Raw genomic sequence first — 18,810 nt, forward strand, 5'->3', positions numbered from 1 at the left:
GACTCGCCAGCAGTTTCAAGCAGTGAGCGGCACCATAACCAGCCTCGTTGGCATGACTCGGCGCATGATGGTGTCGACGCTTAGACTTTGGTGGATCAAGGCAGGGCGTGTCGGGAGGCAGAGCTAGCGGCTCAATAGCAATCTCCGGTTTATCCATCAGCATCGGTGAAGGCAGGAGTGACCTCTAGAACCTTGGATGTGCCATGTTTAGTGTTGGCTCTGCGCAACAAGTGTTTGCCTAAGGATTTCAAGGGTCCTTGTAAGGTGCCTAATTACACATCGGATCAGCCCCCAGAGGCTTGGATTGAGAGCTATGAGATGGCTATGGAGATGTTGGATGTTGACGATGCCGCATGTGCTAAGTATTTCACCATGAAGTTGGATGGGCCGGCTAGTACTTGGTTGAAAGGGCTACCCCTAACTCCATTAGGTCATGGGCAGAGCTGAAAACACGTTTTATCCATAATTTCAAAGACACATGCAAGCAGCCCATGTCAATTCTGGATTTAGACTCTTGTGTCCAAGGTGAGGGCGAGTCGACAACCAATTGGGTGCGCCGGTCTCAGCTATCATACACTCATCGGACAGTATCAATGCCGGTTTAGCAGTCCTGATGTTGGAGAAGAATTGCCATTTCCTCCCCCTTAAGCAGAAACTGGGGTGGCTTAAACACCACTACAATGACATGGGGGAGCTCATGGCGGCTCTCATCAAATATGCCGACTCTGATAGTACCAAAGACCCCGACTCTGATGAAGAAAAGGCGGGTAAGGGGAAGAAGAGTGGCAGTGCGAAGGGACAACAGCATAACATGGCGGGTCACGGTAGTAACGGCAAACGCAAAGCTGAGGGTGGTTTGGACTTTGTGGCTAACTGCAATGCACAGAATAATAATCAGCATCGGAAGGGAAAGCCGCCCCAGCTTGGCAGGCCGAAGTTCAACCTTGAATCGATGATGAACCAGCCTTGCCCAAAGCATGGTACACAAGAGAAGCCGACCAATCATCTGTGGAAGGATTGCTTCATCATGAGGGAGTATAGGAATTCCAATTTTTTCCAGAACAATCATGGCCCGAATGGCGGCTCATGATCCGATTCTCATGGTCCTGGCTTTGGTGGTGGCCGCTCAAACTCTAGTTTCCAGGGCCAAGGCAATCAAGGTGGTTTTAATCAGTAGTCTGGTCAAGGGAATCAGCAGCAGCAATCTGGTTATTAGAGTAATCCGAAGTAGTTGAATAATGGACAGTATCATGTATTCACCACGAGTTTATGTAAACGAGACCAGAAGATTCATAAAAGGGCGGTGAACGCAGTTGAGCCGGCGATTCCCCGTTACTTGCGATGGTCTGAACATCCTATCCTTTGGAGCCGTGAGGATCACCCGCCCTGAGTTGACAATCCGAGTCACTTGGCTGTAGTGGTTGCGCCTCAGGTTGGAGGTTACAAGTTCACAAAGGTGCTCATGGATGGAGGCAGCGGCATCAATATCCTTTACTACAAAAAGTTTCGTCATATGAGTTTGACTGACAAGGATCTTAAGCCATCTAACACTGTTTTTCATGGTGTGGTGCCTAGTAAGTCGGCATATCCAATGGGAAAGATAGCTTTGGAAGTGGCTTTGGGTGATGATCATGATTCCAGAGTTGAGACATTGACCTTTGAGGTGGTTAAGATTAAGAGCCCTTATCACGCTTCGTTTGGGTGGCCGGCTTATGCTAAGTTCATGGCAAGACCTTGTTATGTTTATCTGCAGCTTAAGATGCCGGGTTATAAGGGTACCATCACAGTGCATGGGAACATGAAGATAGCCTTGGAATGTGAAGAGGGTGATGCTGCTTATGCTGAGTCTGTTTGTGCAACAGAAGAGTTGAAGTTTTACAAAGATAATGTTGACCCGACAGATATGACACCTTTGAAGAAGCCAACCATAGAGCATGACCCTCTGTTGAAGTTTAAATCAGCGGATGACACTAAGTTGGTTGATTTTGTTCCTAGCGATTCATCCAAGCAGTTCAATATCAGTGCTAATCTGGATCCAAAATAGGAAAGCGTGCTCATCGAGTTCATCCGTAAGAACCAGGACATCTTTGCGTGGAATCCTTCAGACATGCCAGGTGTACCGAGGGAACTTGCTGAGCACACTCACAATATTGATCCAAACTTTAAACCGGTCAAACAATTCCTTCGTTGCTTTAATGAAGAGAGGCGTAAGGCCATTGGTGAAGAAGTGGCCGGCTCTTGGCAGCTGGATTCATTGTTGAAGTTTTTCATCCCAAATGGTTGGCTAACCCGGTGCTGGTACTTAAGAAAAATGGTACTTGGCGCATGTGTGTGGATTACACAGACCTTAACAAAGCCTGCCCGGCTGATCCTTTTGCTCTCCCTCGTATTGATCAGATTATTGATGCTACGGCGGGTTGTGAGCGTTTGAGTTTTTTGGATGCTTATTCCGGGTATCATAAGATCAAGATGGCAGTTGAGGACCAGGAGAAGACAACCTCAATCACTCCCTTTGGAGCCTTCTGCTATGTGTCTATGCCTTTTGGGCTCAAGAGTGCCCAGGCAACTTACCAGCGGTGTGTTCAGAATTGCCTTCATGATCAGATTGGACGCAATGTTCATTCTTATGTGGATGATATTGTTGTGAAATCCAGGAAGAAGGATACCTTGATAGATGATTTGAAAGTGACCTTTGACAACCTCCATGTCTACAAGATGATGCTTAACCCGGCCAAGTGTGTCTTTCGTGTGCCAGCGGGCAAGCTCTTAGGTTTTTTGGTTTCTGAAAGGGGCATTGAAGCTAACCCGGAGAAAATCAAGGCTATTACTTCCTTGGCTAAACCGGTGTGTATTAATGATGTTCAGCGTCTGGCGGGTCGTATTGCGGCCTTAAGCCAGTTGGGAGAAAAAGCCATCCCTCTATACCAGATGATGAAGAAAACAGATCACTTTGTCTGGATGATGCTGCTGATTAGGCGTTTGAAGCCTTGAAGAAACAGTTAGTTGAACCGCCGATCCTTGCTGCTCCTATTGATAAGGAGCCCTTGTTGTTATATGTGGCTGCCGATAGCTGAGCTGTCAGCGTGGCAATTGTTGTGAAAAGGAAGGAATCAGGCAAGGAATATCCGGTTCAGTGGCCGGTTTATTATATCACTGAGGTCCTCATTGAATCCAAGCAGAGGTATCTGTCGTGGTTCTAAGCCTGACAGTAGAGTGGGGGTAGGTATGGAGAGGCAAGGTCCTAGCTATGGAGAGGTTGTAAACACAAGGGATGTACGAGTTCAGGCCCTTCTCGGAAGAAGTAATAGCCCTATGTCTCGGAGCCCGGAGGCGGTCGAGTGGATTATGGGTATATGAGTTACAAGGTGCCGAACCCTTCTACCTGTGGAGGGGGGTGGCTTATATAGAGTGTGCCAGGACCCCAGCCAGCCCACGTAGGAGAGGGTTTAAGGTGAGTTAAGTCTGGGGCGTTACTGGTAACGCCCCACATAAAGTGTCTTTACTATCATAAAGCCTACTTAATTACAGGCAGTTGCAGTGCAGAGTGCCTCTTGACCTCCTGGTGGTCGAGTGAGTCTTCATGGTTGAGTCCTTCAAGTCAGTCGAGTGAGTCCCTTGTTGGTCGACTGGAAGGCGACCTCTTCTAAGGGTGTCCTTGGGCAAGGTACTTAGATCAGGTTCATGACCCTACCCTAGGTACATGACCCCATCATTAGCCCCCGAATGGATTGAGGCTTCGAGTGAGGAAGGAGTTGATGTTGTTTCCGATTAACCTTTGCACACTGGTCATGCGTTGTTCTGGACCAAAGAATCTCTTCGTCGATAGTGAGCAACTTGTCTTCAGTCGACTCGATCCATTCTCTTCTTTCGTCGAGTGATCTTTCGGGCTTCGACGATCTCCGAGCGACGGATCGCAGGAAACCCCGCGTCTGACAGACCGATCTGCCGTTCGCGGATTCCGCGGGATGCGAAATTTGGGGACGCGCGCGAAGCGGAGCGGACCGCGGCGTTCGGATGGGACGAGACATAGACGCCTCGATCTCCGCGCCGCTTTCTTCGCCACGTATCCCGTCTGCATAACTGTTCCTGGATATGATTAGATCGACCGGGCCCACCTGTCATCCACTCGGAAGGGATCTTATAAATGCGCCCGGCGAGGATTTTTGTACTGTGCCTCAGCATTCTCTCTCTCTATCTGCTCCCTTCGTCCCCGTCCAGCGCGCTCGCTCTCGCCCCCGCACAACTTCCCCTCGCGCATCTCGCCGGCAACCATGGCCAAGGAGAAGACGGCAGCGCTGGAACGTGCGAAGAGGGCGTCGGCGTCGGAGAAGGCGAAGGGGAGATCTACCAGCCGCGGCGGGTCTTCGTCCAGATCCCGCCTGCCGAAGGGCTGGGTCCAAGGAGACTGGATCCAGTCGACCATCACAGAAAAAGATCTCCTCGACATGGCCAACGAGGGCTTGATCCCTCATGGAGCTGCGAGGCTTCCAGGGAAGGAGTGGCAGCCCCAGCCAGAAGAGGGTGAGTGTGTGCTCTTGGCCACCCATGTTGATCGTGGATTTTCCTTGCCGCCGAGTATTTTATTCCGTGGCTTCTTGAACTTCTTTGGAGCGCAGCTCCACCACTTTACCCCAAATTCTATCGCCTATCTTGCCGCGTTTGTGTCCATGTGTGAGGGTTTCTTGGGCTGTCGACCGCACTGGGGTTTGTTCAAGCATATATTCACGTGTCGCTCTCAGACCGTGAAGAAGGCGAGCCCAGGCGATGAAAGAACCCGAGTCGTCCAAATGTGTGGGGGCCTGGGGATCCAGGTGAGGAATAAGAGCACCTTCCCGCCCATGACCTTTCCCGAGTCAGTCAGAGGCTGGCAGTTGACCTGGTTCTACTGCCAGGACCAGTCGACGCCGGGGCAGTCGAGTGGACTCCCTCAGTTTACCATGGACCGAGTGAACAAGCCCTCCTCTCTGAAGTTGATTCCGGAGGAGAAAGCTGACGTGAAGATGTTGATGGAGCGGTGGTGCAGTTGGTTCGGGAGGGAGTGACTGGCATGGATCTCCTGGAGGTCTTCCTTAGGCGTCGCATCCAGCCCCTTCAGTTCCGGAGCCACTGCATGTGGTTGTACTGTGGGACTGAAGACGAGACTCGAGTCCATCCAGAAGCAGTCGACGATGTCGCTCTGGAAAGATGGATGGCAGCCGTTACCGGAAACAAGGATAACCCACGCGGAGCCAGAAGGATTCCTCCACTCGACCACAACAGCGATCCAAACAAGGTACGCTTGCTCTGCTCTCCACTGTGTCCTTGTCACATTCGTTTCTGTTTATCCTGCCGACTGGTCAATTGATCCTTGTCTTGATATCTACCAGGCCCTCACCGAGCTGTACTCGATGCCCAATGGGGCACAAGCTCCGACTGAGGAGGGTGAGGCGAGTGGGGGCGAGAGCCAGGAGGAGGAGGAATGGGACTCGGACGTTGCTGAGGATGATGACGATGATGATGATGATGACGGTGATGAAGATGACGTTGAAGACGAGGAGGAAGAGGAGGAGGAAGTCGTACCACCGCGCTCAGAAAGGCGGTCGAAGCTTGTCCACGACCCTTCGACTGAACGTGGCAAGGGGGTTGCGACCGTTGCTCAGTCGACCAAGCGCCCTCGGACCACCTCTCCGGTGCCGACTGAAAAGGCGCCGAAGCAGCCCAGGGCGGCCTTGTCGAAGCCGATCAAGCTCCTGCCGAAGATGAAGGTGTCCATCCCCACCATATCAGGGTAATCGTGCTGCTTAAGTCTTCTTATTTTGTGTGAACTTTGTCTCTGGTTGACGCTGAAGTTAGTCGACTGATTCTTTGGAGTTGCAGTGCTGCTACTTCTGAGACCTCAGCTCGAGCTGATGACCAAGAGATGGAGGACGCAGCAACTTCAAAACCAGGTACCATATTCTTAACGCCGTTTTTAGTCGACTGACTCGCGATCTCTGATCCTGATTCTTCTCCGTAGCTCCCCCCAATGCTGTTATCAATCTCCCTGATGATGATGAGGATGAGGAACCGCTGAAGCGCAGAAGGAGTAGGAAAGCGTCCGCCAGCAAGGTGCCCCAGGATGTGACGGCGCCTGAGATTCTGATTGCGGAGGAAGAGAACACCACTCGACACACGGTGTCCTTCGCAGATCCATTGACGAGTGCTCAGCAGCCCTCCCTCTTCACGACGCACCACGTCCCAGAGGACCAAGCTGGCGCGGCGAAGGAGGCGATACGCCAGGCGGGAATCATGATGGAGCAGTTGAAGACCATCCGGGATGCGAGCCAGGCAGCTTATGATGCCAGTTCTGCCCTCCAAAGCAATGTTCAGGTCAGTCGACCACCATTTGTTCTGTTGGATATGCTACCAAAAACTTTTCCTTTCCGGAATTTATAGTAGTCACCCACTGGGTGTGTCGATTAAACTCCGTGTTAGCGGGGGCACGCTGAGTGCACCCGCTGGGTGTAGTCCCCAAGGCTAAGGTCGACTGCTGGCAGTCGGCCTTAGGCTTTATGATGTCAATCTTTCTGTCAGTCGACTATGTCGACTGGATTTCACAAACCGGTGGGGGCACGCTGAGTGCACCCACTGGGTGTAGTCCCCGAGACTGTGGTCGACTGCTTGCAGTTGATTACAGTCTTAAAGAATACATCTCTCTCTCTCTCTCTCTCTCTCTCTTATTTTGAGGTCGACTGGTCGACTTTGTCTTCAACAGGATTAGTGGGGGCACGCTGAGTGCACCCACTGGGTGTAGTCCCCGAGACTACGGTCGAATGCTTGTATTCGGCTGTAGTCTTAGAAACGTGTGATTTTTCCTTTTTCACTCAGAAGTGAATTATATTTGACATTTAGTCGATTGGTTCTTCGCAGAACTCCTGTGATCTTGTGGCTCGCTACTCTGAGCTGGAAAACAAGCACACTCAACTCGAGCTGAGCTTGAAGCTGGTTCAGGAGAAGCTGACGAAGGCAAAGGAGGAGACCGAAGGTATGTTTGGTGAGACCCTGACGACTGCTTTTCCCCTTGCTTTCTGATCTTGCTGTAACTTGCAGGTAAGGTAAGGGAGGCCCAACAGAAGAAAGATCTCGAACTAGCTGAGAAGATCAAGCTTGCTGACGAGAAGTTAGCTTCAGTCACCAAGCTTGAACAAGACAATACCAATCTGAAAGCTGCTCTTGGGATCGCTAACAAGGAGGTCAGTCGACTAAAAACTGATAAAGCTGCCCTGACCGACCAAGTCAGTAAGTTGACTGGGAAGAAAAATGATCTGGAGGCCTTCCTGAGTGGTCTTGCCAAGAAGCTGTTTCTTATGCTTGAAGGTAAACCTCTATGGTCGGCAAACATTTCCAATTGTGGTTTTTCCATTCGACCATCCCTTTGACTTAGTGATCATCCTTGCAGAATTTTGTCAAAACTTTGAAGAAGAAACTAGCCGACTGGAGCCAAACCTCGACCCCGTCAATTCTCCGGTGAACGACGAAGTTGCCATGGATGTTTTCCGACTGGAGTCTCGTGTTGCAGCTGTCGTGGACTATCTCGCAAGGCTGAAGGCCGCCACATCTCGCATCAACTCGATGCTCTGGCCTGAGGAGACACTTCAGAATGACCTTGAGTCGCTGATGGCCCGCTTGAACACGATCCCTGGTCGAGTGCAGGAATGGAAGAAGTCCTCGGCTCGGTGTGGTGCAGATGTTGCTCTGTGTCTAGCCCGAGTCCACTGTAAAGACGTGCGAGAAGAGAAGCTGGCGGCCCTTCGGGTGGCCAACACCAAGAAACACGACTTCAGGTCCTTTATGGAAACTTTCCTTGCGGCTGCCACTCGGATCGCCGACGGAATTGACCTTGATGAATTCGTTGCACCTTCCAGCCCTCCATAGGAGGGGTAAAAAACTTCTTCTGGCTCGACGCTTTAAATTTGCCTCGGTATGCCGAGTGAAATTGTAACCGATAAACCTTAACAGGCTTAACGCCTGAGCACTTTCGGTTCTTTTAGATATCGATTCAAACTTGAATTTGGTGCTTGAATACGATTGCTTTTGGCTCGAAATGTCTTTTGCAGGTTCAAAGCAAGGCGCCTTTACTGCAATCGACTTATTCTTTAGTCCACTTAGGCGAGCACAGGGCTGCAGCTAAGCCCCCGAGTGAAAGTCTGGCTTACCACTCGGTAGGATTTTGATAACTTAGGCTAGCACTGGGCTGCAGCTAAGCCTCCGAGTGGAAGCCCGGCTTACCACTCGGTAGGATTTCTATAACTTAGGCGAGCATTGGGCTGCAGCTAAGCCTCCGAGTTAGGGGTTTACTCTTCACTCGGTAGGATTTTTATAACTTAGGCGAGTGCTTGGACTGCAGCTAAGCCTCCGAGTGAGAGGGTTGCTCTTCACTTGGTAGGATTTTTTACAACTTAGGCGAGCACTGGGCTGCAGCTAAGCCTCCGAGTGAGAGGGTTGCTCTTCACTCGGTAGGATTTTTGTAACTTAGGTGAGTGCTTGGACTGCAGCTAAGCCCCCGAGTGAGAGGGTTGCTCTTCACTCGGTAGGATTTTCGTAACTTAGGCGAGTGCTTGGACTGCAGCTAAGCCTCCGAGTGAGAGGGTTGCTCTTCACTCGGTAGGATTTTCGTAACTTAGGCGAGTGCTTGGACTGCAGCTAAGCCTCCGGGTGAGAGGGTTGCTCTTCACTCGGTAGGATTTTTGTAACTTAGGTGAGTGCTTGGACTGCAGCTAAGCCTCCGAGTGAGAGGTTTGCTCTTCACTCGGTAGGATTTTTATAACTTAGGCGAGTGCTTGGACTGCAGCTAAGCCCCCGAGTGAGAGGTTTGCTCTTCACTCGGTAGGATTTTGACAAACTTAGGCGAAACGGATTCGCAGCTAAGCCTCCGAGTGGGAGTCTGGCTCACCACTCGGTAGGATTTTTAAAAACTTAGGCGAAGCGGATTCGCGGCTAAGCCTCCGAGTGGGAGTCTGGCTCACCACTCGGTAGGATTTTTACAAACTTAGGCGAAACGGATTCGTGGCTAAGTCACCCACTGAGGGGGAATTTTATTGGACAAAAATAAAAAGTGACAGAAATTATGGAGGAGCTATGACACTATTATTTTGAGGTCCATGAACTACAGAAGTACTTTATTGCAACTCATCCGAGTGATAAAACTTAAGTATAAAATGGGCGGAGTAGTTCCGCGTTCCAAGCTCGGGGCTCGTCCGTATTATGCTCGACGTTGTAAAGACGGTACGCCCCGTTGTGGAGAACCTTGGTGACGATGAAGGGACCTTCCCAAGAAGGAGCAAGCTTGTGTGGTTTGTGCTGATCCACTCGGAGAACTAAATCTCCTTCCTGGAAGGCTCGACCTCTCACATTTCTGGCGTGGAAACGACGCAAATCTTGTTGGTAGACGGTCGACCGGATCAGAGCCATCTCCCTTTCTTCCTCTAAAAGGTCGACTGCGTCCTGCCGCGCTTGTTCAGCCTCTGCTTCGTTGTAGATTTCAACTCGAGGAGCATTGTGGAGAAGATCACTCGGCAAGACTACTTCAGCTCCGTAGACCAAGAAGAATGGAGTTCTTCCGGTCGACCGATTAGGTGTGGTCCGCAGCCCCCAAAGCACTGAGGGAAGTTCGTCGACCCAAGCTCCAGCCGCGTGTTTGAGATCACGCATCAGTCGGGGCTTCAATCCCTTAAGAATCAGTCCATTAGCTCGCTCTGCTTGTCCATTCGACTGCGGATGGGCGACTGAAGCGTAGTCGACCCGTGTGCCTTGGGAGTTGCAGAAATCTCTGAATTCCTCCGAGTCAAAGTTCGACCCATTATCCGTAATGATGCTGTGCGGGACTCCATATCTGAATATTAGTTCCCTGATGAAGCTAACAGCAGTACCGGTGTCAAGGTTCTTGATTGGTTTAGCCTCGATCCACTTGGTGAACTTGTCGACTGCCACCAGTACATGCGTGAAGCCACTTCGTCCTGTTCTCAAAGGACCAACCATGTCCAATCCCCATACTGCGAAAGGCCAGACGAGTGGGATGGTCTTCAGAGCCGACGCAGGCTTGTGCGACATATTCGAGTAGAACTGACATCCCTCGCACTTATCCACTATCTCTTTTGCCATCTCATTCGCCTTTGGCCAGTAAAATCCGGCTCGGTATGCTTTGGCCACGATGGTCCGAGAGGACGCATGATGACCACAGGTCCCCGAGTGGATATCATTGAGGATGAGTCGACCTTCTTCTGGTGTTATGCACTTCTGGCCAACTCCAGTCGCGCTTTCTCTGTATAATTGTCCTTTGATTACGATAAAGGCCTTAGATCGACGGACGATCTGTCGAGCCTCTTCCTCATCCTCCGGAAGCTCTTTTCTCAGGATATATGTGACATACAGAACTGTCCAGTCGGGAACGACCACCAAAACCTCCATGATCAAGTCGACCACCGCTGGGACCTCAATCTCAGTTGGATCTGTGGCACTCTTGGGCTGTGGAGTTTCTTCGGTGAAAGGATCTTCTTTGACTGACGGAGTGTGTATATGCTCCAAGAACACACCACTCGGAATGGCTTCTCTCTTGGAACCTATCTTTGCTAGATTATCAGCTGCTTGATTTTTCAGTCGGGGTATATGATGGAGCTCTAACCCCTCGAACTTCTTTTCCAGCTTCCTCACTGCACTGCAGTATCTAGTCATGGTTGGGCTTCTCACGTCCCACTCTTCCATCACCTGGTTGACCACTAAATCCGAGTCGCCATAGACCATCAGGCGACGGACGCCGAGTGAAATGGCCATGCGCAACCCATATAAGAGGGCCTCATATTCTGCCTCATTGTTGGAGGAATCAAAGTGAATCTGGAGCACATATCTGAGCTTGTCTCCTCTGGGGGAAACCAGGACAACCCCAGCACCGGAACCATTCAACATCTTAGAGCCATCAAAGAACGTGGTCCAATGCTCCGAGTGAACTTCAGTCGGCTGCTGTTGTTCAATCCACTCGGCGAGGAAATCTGCTATTGCCTGGGACTTAATGGCTTTCTTTGCCTCAAACTTGATATCAAGGGGAAGAAGTTCAATCGCCCATTTGGCCACTCGACCAGTTGCATCTCTGTTGTGCAAAATCTCTGATAGTGGAGCGTCGCTGACGACTGTAATGGAATGATCAGAAAAATAATGAGCAACCTTCTTTGTGGTCATGTATATTCCATACACAAGCTTCTGATAATGAGGATATCTCTGCTTGGATGGAGTCAAGACTTCAGACAAATAATACACTGGGCGCTGAACTTTGAGCGCTTTTCCTTCTTCTTCCCGCTCGACCGTAAGCACAGTACTGACGACTTGTCCTGTGGCTGCGATATAGAGCAACAGAGGCTCTTTGCTGATTAGAGCAGCAAGCACCGGCTGGGTGCAGAGCAGAGCTTTTAGCTCGGCAAACGCTGCATCAGCTTCTGGAGTCCACTCGAACTTGTCTGTCTTCTTCATCAGTCGGTAAAGAGGCAATGCCTTTTCACCGAGTCGTGAGATGAATCGACTTAATGCGGCCAAGCATCCAGTAAGCTTCTGGACATCGTGCACTCGCACAGGGCGTTTCATTCGGAGAATAGTGCCAATCTTCTCTGGGTTAGCGTCGATTCCCCGTTCGGAAACGAGAAAACCGAGTAACTTGCCACCAGGAACTCCAAATGTGCACTTTGATGGATTGAGCTTGATATCATATCTTCTGAGGTTGGCAAATGTTTCGGCGAGATCAGCGAGCAGGTCGGAACCTTTTTGTGACTTGACAACGATATCATCCATATATGCTTCCACATTCCGACTGATTTGAGTGAGTAGACACTTCTGAATCATTCGCATAAATGTGGCTCCGGCATTCTTGAGGCCGAATGGCATGGTGATATAGCAGAAGCACCCGAATGGAGTGATGAAAGCTGTTTTTACCTCGTCGGGTCCGTACAGACGGATCTGGTGGTACCCGGAGTAGGCATCTAAAAAATACAGCCTCTCGCATCCCGCGGTCGAGTCAACAATTTGATCTATGCGAGGGAGAGGAAAATGATCTTTCGGGCAGGCCCGGTTGATGTGCTTGAAATCAATGCACATTCGGAGCGACTTGTCCTTCTTAGGAACCATGACGACATTAGCGAGCCACTCGGAGTGGTATATCTCTCGGATAAATCCTGCCGCCAACAGTCGAGCCACTTCCTCACCAATGGCTTTTCTCTTCTGGATGGTGGACTGCCGAAGATGCTCTTTGACTGGTTTTGCAGACGAGTCGACTCTTAAGCGATGCTCAGCCAGTCCCCTGGGAACACCTGGCATGTCAGCGGGCTTCCATGCAAAAATGTCCCAGTTCTCACGGAGGAACTGGATGAGCGCTTCTTCCTATTTTGGGTCGAGTGTTGTGGAGATGCGGGTCGGAGCTACATCAGGGTCGGTCGGGTGAATGTGAACAGGCTTCGTCTCACCGGACGACTGGAATGCAGACTCTGTGGCGGGTTTCTTTGATCGCAGCAAGTCACTCGGATCTGTGTTTTGCTTGTATTCCTCGAACTCGACCGCTGTTACCTGGGAATCGGGAATCTTTGAGCCCTTCTGAAAGCACTCTTCTGCCTTTTTCCGATCACCGGTGACAGTGATCACTCCTTTGGGGCCGGGCATCTTCAATTTGAGGTACACGTAACATGGTCGAGCCATGAACCGTGCGTAAGCTGGTCTCCCCAAAATGGCATGATATGCACTCTGAAAATCCACGACCTCAAACGTCAACTTTTTTTTGCGAAAATGTTTCGAATCACCAAACACTACGTCCAAAGCTATTTGGCCGAGTGACTCGGCTTTCTTCCCTGGTATAACTCCATGAAAGCTCATGTTACTAGTGCTCAGTCGGGACATCGGAATGCCCATTCCTTTCAGTGTGTCTGCATACAACAAATTCAGCCCGCTTCCACCGTCCATCAGCACTTTTGTCAGTCGAGTGCCTTCAACAACTGGGTCGACCACCAAAGCTTGCCTCCCAGGGGTGGCAATATGAGTCGGGTGATCAGATTGGTCGAATGTGATGGGTATTTGAGACCATTTCAGATAATTTGCTTTTGCTGGGGCAACCATGTTCACCTCTCGGTTAATGACTTTCAGTCGACTCCTGCTTTCCACATCTGCAAAGATCATCAGAGTGGAGTTGATATGCGGATATCCTTCCTCACTGTCCTCCTTGTCTTCAGCCTTGTCCGACTCCTTCTCCTTGTCCTTAGACTGTTTTCCCTGAAACTGCTGGATCAGGAGTCGACATTGGCGAGTGGTGTGCTTCCGGTAGATGATATTCCCCTCTTCGTCTTTCTTCGTGTGGATGTGACATGGCATATCCATTACGTCGTTCCCTTCTTTATCCTTTACCTTCTTGGGGTTCCAGGATCCTTTTGGTTTCCCCTTAAACTTTCCCGAGTCACGGCCAGAGCCTCTCCAGGAGCTGCCGGTTCAGCCTTCCGCTTCTGTTTCCGACTGGTGTTTCCTTTTTCGACTGACTCGGCTTGTGCTTGCCGCTTCGGAGTCGGTCTTCTTCTTCGCCGTTGGCGTACTTGGTAGCAATCTCCATCATCCGACTCAAGGTCATGTCACCGGTTCGACCAAACTTCAAACTCAGTTCTCTGTTCTTGACGCCATCTTTGAAGGCGCAGACTGCCTGATGATCAGACACATTCTCCACAGTGTGGTGTAAAGTGATCCACCTCTGGATATACTCTCTGAGAGTCTCATTAGCCTTCTGCACGCAGACTTGCAACTCTGTCAATCCAGCTGGTCGCTTGCAAGTTCCTTCAAACGTTCTGATGAACACTCGGGACAGATCTTCCCAAGTGTAAATGCTGCTAGGAGGTAATTGAGTCAACCATGCCCTGGCAGAACCTTCCAGCATGAGGGGTAAATGCTTCATGGCCACCTCATCGTTCCCACCACCAATCTGAACTGCCACTCGGTAGTCCTCAAGCCAAGTTTCAGGCTTAGACTCACCAGTGAACTTGCTGACTCCTGTTGCCAACCTGAAATTGGGAGGGATAACTGCGGCTCTGATAGCTCTGCTGAAACATTCAGGACCAGAAACATGCACTCGACTGCTTGTGGGTGCATCTTTGTCGAGTACGCCTCGATGGGCTCTGTTCCGGTCGACCAAACCTTGCACGATAATGGATCGCGCGTCGAAGCCTGGTTCTTTGGGGTCGACTGGAACCCTTCGCCCTGTACTGTACTGACGCCTGTCATCTTGCTGCCGAGGAGCGTAAGACCCACCCCTCGGAGGGGAATTGGGCACTCGACGCCTATCATCTCGGTCGAGTCGGTCACCATATTGATCTCGCCGATTCTCGCGCCCTTCACGCCGCGGAGGCGATCTGGGGCTGTGAGCCGACTGAACCGTATTTGCAGTGACGGATCGACTGTGAATTCTGTTGCGCGACTGAGACACGGTTGAATTCTGATCTCCTGCTGCCCGGAGCAGATCCCTGATCTGCAGCAAACCTCTGCCAGCTTCCGACTGCGAAGGCTGGATGGACTCTGCTATACGGGTCGCAGCTGCTAAATTCTGGATTGGGGTTCGATATACCTGAGTCGGCGGGAAGAGTTGACGTCGACTGGTGTCGGGAACTCGTTGCCGCGCGCGCTCGTCGAGTGCTCGCTGAAGATTCTCCAGTCGAGTGCGTTCGGCCAAATTGGCCAGACGTGCCTCCTCCAAGGCACGAGCCTCGGGGGTTTCTCCTGCGATGGGAGTACGCAGAGCATCCACGTTCCTGTGGCGAAGTTCCTCTCTTTGCAGAGAGTCGAGTGGCTCGGGCTGGTACTCTTCGTGGCCTCGTGCGGGGTCGCCTCCGTCACCTGCTCCACCATCACGGGCGAAGCTAGGGGGACTGCGGGGCCCGTCGACCATCAAGATTTCCGCCGCTGGATCACTGCTACAGCACTCGGATGCAGTCTCTACGGAGCCAGTCGACAGATCGAACAAGCCGTAGAGAGATTCGTCGGGCTCGATTGCCGCAACTTGGGTGGTGGCCGATTGGCGAGCCACCGCGTGCCTCACCCATCGCTGAAGCCTCGACCGGCCCGAGCGCTTGCGCTGGCGGGAGACCGGGAGGGTGGACGATGGAGGAGTCGTCCGATACGGGGTCGACGGTTGCCGCAGCAGAACGCTGCAGACACATGCGCGAAAATGCGTCGCACCGCGGACGGGGAGCGCATCAACGTCGAGTGGAGCCTCCTGGAGCCAGGCGGAGTCGTCGGCGATGAAGGTGAGAGTGCCGAGACAGATCTTTCGACCTTCGACCAAAACTCCAGCAGACACCATGATGAAAGTACTCGGAAGAATCGCAACTTCTCCACAAAATCGCTAAAACACCTGCCCCACGGTGGGCGCCAACTGTCGTGGTTCTAAGCCTGACAGTAGAGTGGGGGTAGGTATGGAGAGGCAAGGTCCTAGCTATGGAGAGGTTGTAAACACAAGGGATGTACGAGTTCAGGCCCTTCTCGGAAGAAGTAATAGCCCTACGTCTCGGAGCCCGGAGGCGGTCGAGTGGATTATGGGTATATGAGTTACAAGGTGCCGAACCCTTCTACCTGTGGAGGGGGGTGGCTTATATAGAGTGCGCCAGGACCCCAGCCAGCCCACGTAGGAGAGGGTTTAAGGTGAGTTAAGTCTGGGGCGTTACTGGTAACGCCCCACATAAAGTGTCTTTACTATCATAAAGCCTACTTAATTACAGGCCATTGCAGTGCAGAGTGCCTCTTGACCTCCTGGTGGTCGAGTGAGTCTTCATGGTCGAGTCCTTCAAGTCAGTCGAGTGAGTCCCTTGTTGGTCGACTGGAAGGCGACCTCTTCTAAGGGTGTCCTTGGGCAAGGTACTTAGATCAGGTTCATGAACCTACCCTAGGTACATGACCCCATCAGTATCCACATTGGCAGAAACTGGTATATGGAGTGTTCATGGCTAGTCGTAAGCTAAAGCAGTATTTCTTTGGTCATCCCATCACTATGGTTAGTTCTGCCCCCTTGGGGGATATTATTCAAAACAGAGAAGCCACAGGTCGGGTAGCCAAATGGGCCATTGAGCTTGGGCCCCATGGTTTGAAGTATATGCCTCGGACTGTTGGGGAACGTAGTAATTTCAAAAAAATTCCTACGCACACGCAAGATCATGGTGATGCATAGCAACGAGAGGGGAGAGTGTGATCTACGTACCCTTGTAGACCGACAGCGGAAGCGTTAGCACAACGCGGTTGATGTAGTCGTACGTCTTCATGGCCCGACCGATCAAGCACCGAAACTACGGCACCTCCGAGTTTAGCACACGTTCAGCTCGATGACGATCCCCGGACTCCGATCCATCAAAGTGTCGGGGAAGAGTTCCGTCAGCACGATGGCGTGGTGACGATCTTGATGTACTACCATCGCAGGGCTTCGCCTAAGCACCGCTACAATATTATCGAGGATTATGGTGGAAGGGGGCACCGCACACGGCTAAGAATATGATCACGTGGATCAACTTGTGTGTCTAGGGGTGCCCCCTGCCCCCATATATAAAGGATCAAGGGGAGGAGGCGGGCCGGCCCCTATGGTGCGCCAAGGAGGAGTCCTCCTCCTAGTAGGAGTAGGACTCCTACTAGGAGGGGGAAAGAAGTGGGGAGGGAGAAGGAAAGGGGGGCGCCGCCCCCCTCTCCTAGTCCAATTCGGACCAGGGGGGAGGAGGCGCGCGGCCCACCTTTGGCTGCCCCTCTCTCTCCACTAAGGCCCATATGGCCCATTACTCCTCCCGGGGGGGTGCCGGTAACCCTCCGGCTCTCCGGTTTTCTCCGAAATCACCCGGAACACTTCCGGTGTCCGAATATAGCCGTACAATATATCAATCTTTATGTCTCGACCATTTCGAGACTCCTCGTCATGTCCGTGATCACATCCGGGACTCCGAACTAACTTCGGTACATCAAAACTCATAAACTCATAATATAACTGTCATCGAAACCTTAAGCGTGTGGACCCTACGGGTTCGAGAACAATGTAGACATGACCGAGACACGTCTCCGGTCAATAACCAATAGCGGAACCTAGATGCTCATATTGGCTCCTACATATTCTACGAAGATCTTTATCGGTCAGACCGCATAACAACATACGTTGTTCCCTTTGTCATCGGTATGTTACTTGCCCGAGATTCGATCGTCGGTATCTCAATACCTAGTTCAATCTCGTTACCGGCAAGTCTCTTTACTCGTTCCGTAATACATCATCTCGCAACTAACTCATTAGTTGCAATGCTTGCAAGGCTTATGTGATGTGCATTACCGAGAGGGCCCAGAGATACCTCTCCGACAATCGGAGTGACAAATCCTAATCTCGAAATACGCCAACCCAACATGTACCTTTGGAGACACCTGTAGAGCACCTTTATAATCACCCATTTACGTTGTGACGTTTGGTAGCACACAAAGTGTTCCTCCGGCAAACGGGAGTTGCATAATCTCATAGTCATAGGAACATGTATAAGTCATGAAGAAAGCAATAGCAACATACTAAACGATCGGGTGCTAAGCTAATGGAATGGGTCATGTCAATCAGATCATTCACCTAATGATGTGATCCCGTTAATCAAATAACAACTCTTTGTTCATGGTTAGGAAACATAACCATCTTTGATTAACGAGCTAGTCAAGTAGAGGCATACTAGTGACACTCTGTTTGTCTATGTATTCACACATGTATTATGTTTCCGGTTAATACAATTCTAGCATGAATAATAAACATTTATCATGATATAAGGAAATAAATAATAACTTTATTATTGCCTCTAGGGCATATTTCCTTCAGTCTCCCACTTGCACTAGAGTCAATAATCTAGATTACACAGTAATGATTCTAACACCCATGGAGCCTTGGTGCTGATCATGTTTTGCTCGTGGAAGAGGCTTAGTCAATGGGTCTGCAACATTCAGATCCGTATGTATCTTGCAAATCTCTATGTCTCCCACCTGGACTAGATCCCGGATGGAATTGAAGCGTCTCTTGATGTGCTTGGTTCTCTTGTGAAATCTGGATTCCTTTGCCAAGGCAATTGCACCAGTATTGTCACAAAAGATTTTCATTGGACCCGATGCACTAGGTATGACACCTAGATCGGATATGAACTCCTTCATCCAGACTCCTTCATTTGCTGCTTCCGAAGCAGCTATGTACTCCGCTTCACATGTAGATCCCGCCACAACGCTTTGTTTAGAACTGCACCAACTGACAGCTCCACCGTTTAATGTAAACATGTATCTGGTTTGCGATTTAGAATCGTCCGGATCAGTGTCAAAGCTTGCATCAACGTAACCTTTTACGATGAGCTCTTTGTCACCTCCATATATGAGAAACATATCCTTAGTCCTTTTCAGGTATTTCAGGATGTTCTTGACCGCTGTCCAGTGATCCACTCCTGGATCACTTTGGTACCTCCCTGCTAGACTTATAGCAAGGCACACATCAGGTCTGGTACACAGCATTGCATACATGATAGAGCCTATGGCTGAAGCATAGGGAACATCTTTCACTTTCTCTCTATCTTCTGCAGTGGTCGAGCATTGAGTCTTACTCAATTTTACACCTTGTAACACAGGCAAGAACCCTTTCTTTGCTTGATCCATTTTGAACTTCTTCAAAACTTTGTCAAGGTATGTGCTTTGTGAAAGTCCAATTAAGCGTCTTGATCTATCTCTATAGATCTTAATGCCTAATATGTAAGCAGCTTCACCGAGGTCTTTCATTGAAAAACTCTTATTCAAGTATCCCTTTATGCTATC

Source organism: Triticum aestivum, chromosome 5A (assembly GCF_018294505.1).
Source record: "Triticum aestivum cultivar Chinese Spring chromosome 5A, IWGSC CS RefSeq v2.1, whole genome shotgun sequence".
NCBI classification, from domain to species: domain Eukaryota; kingdom Viridiplantae; phylum Streptophyta; class Magnoliopsida; order Poales; family Poaceae; genus Triticum; species Triticum aestivum.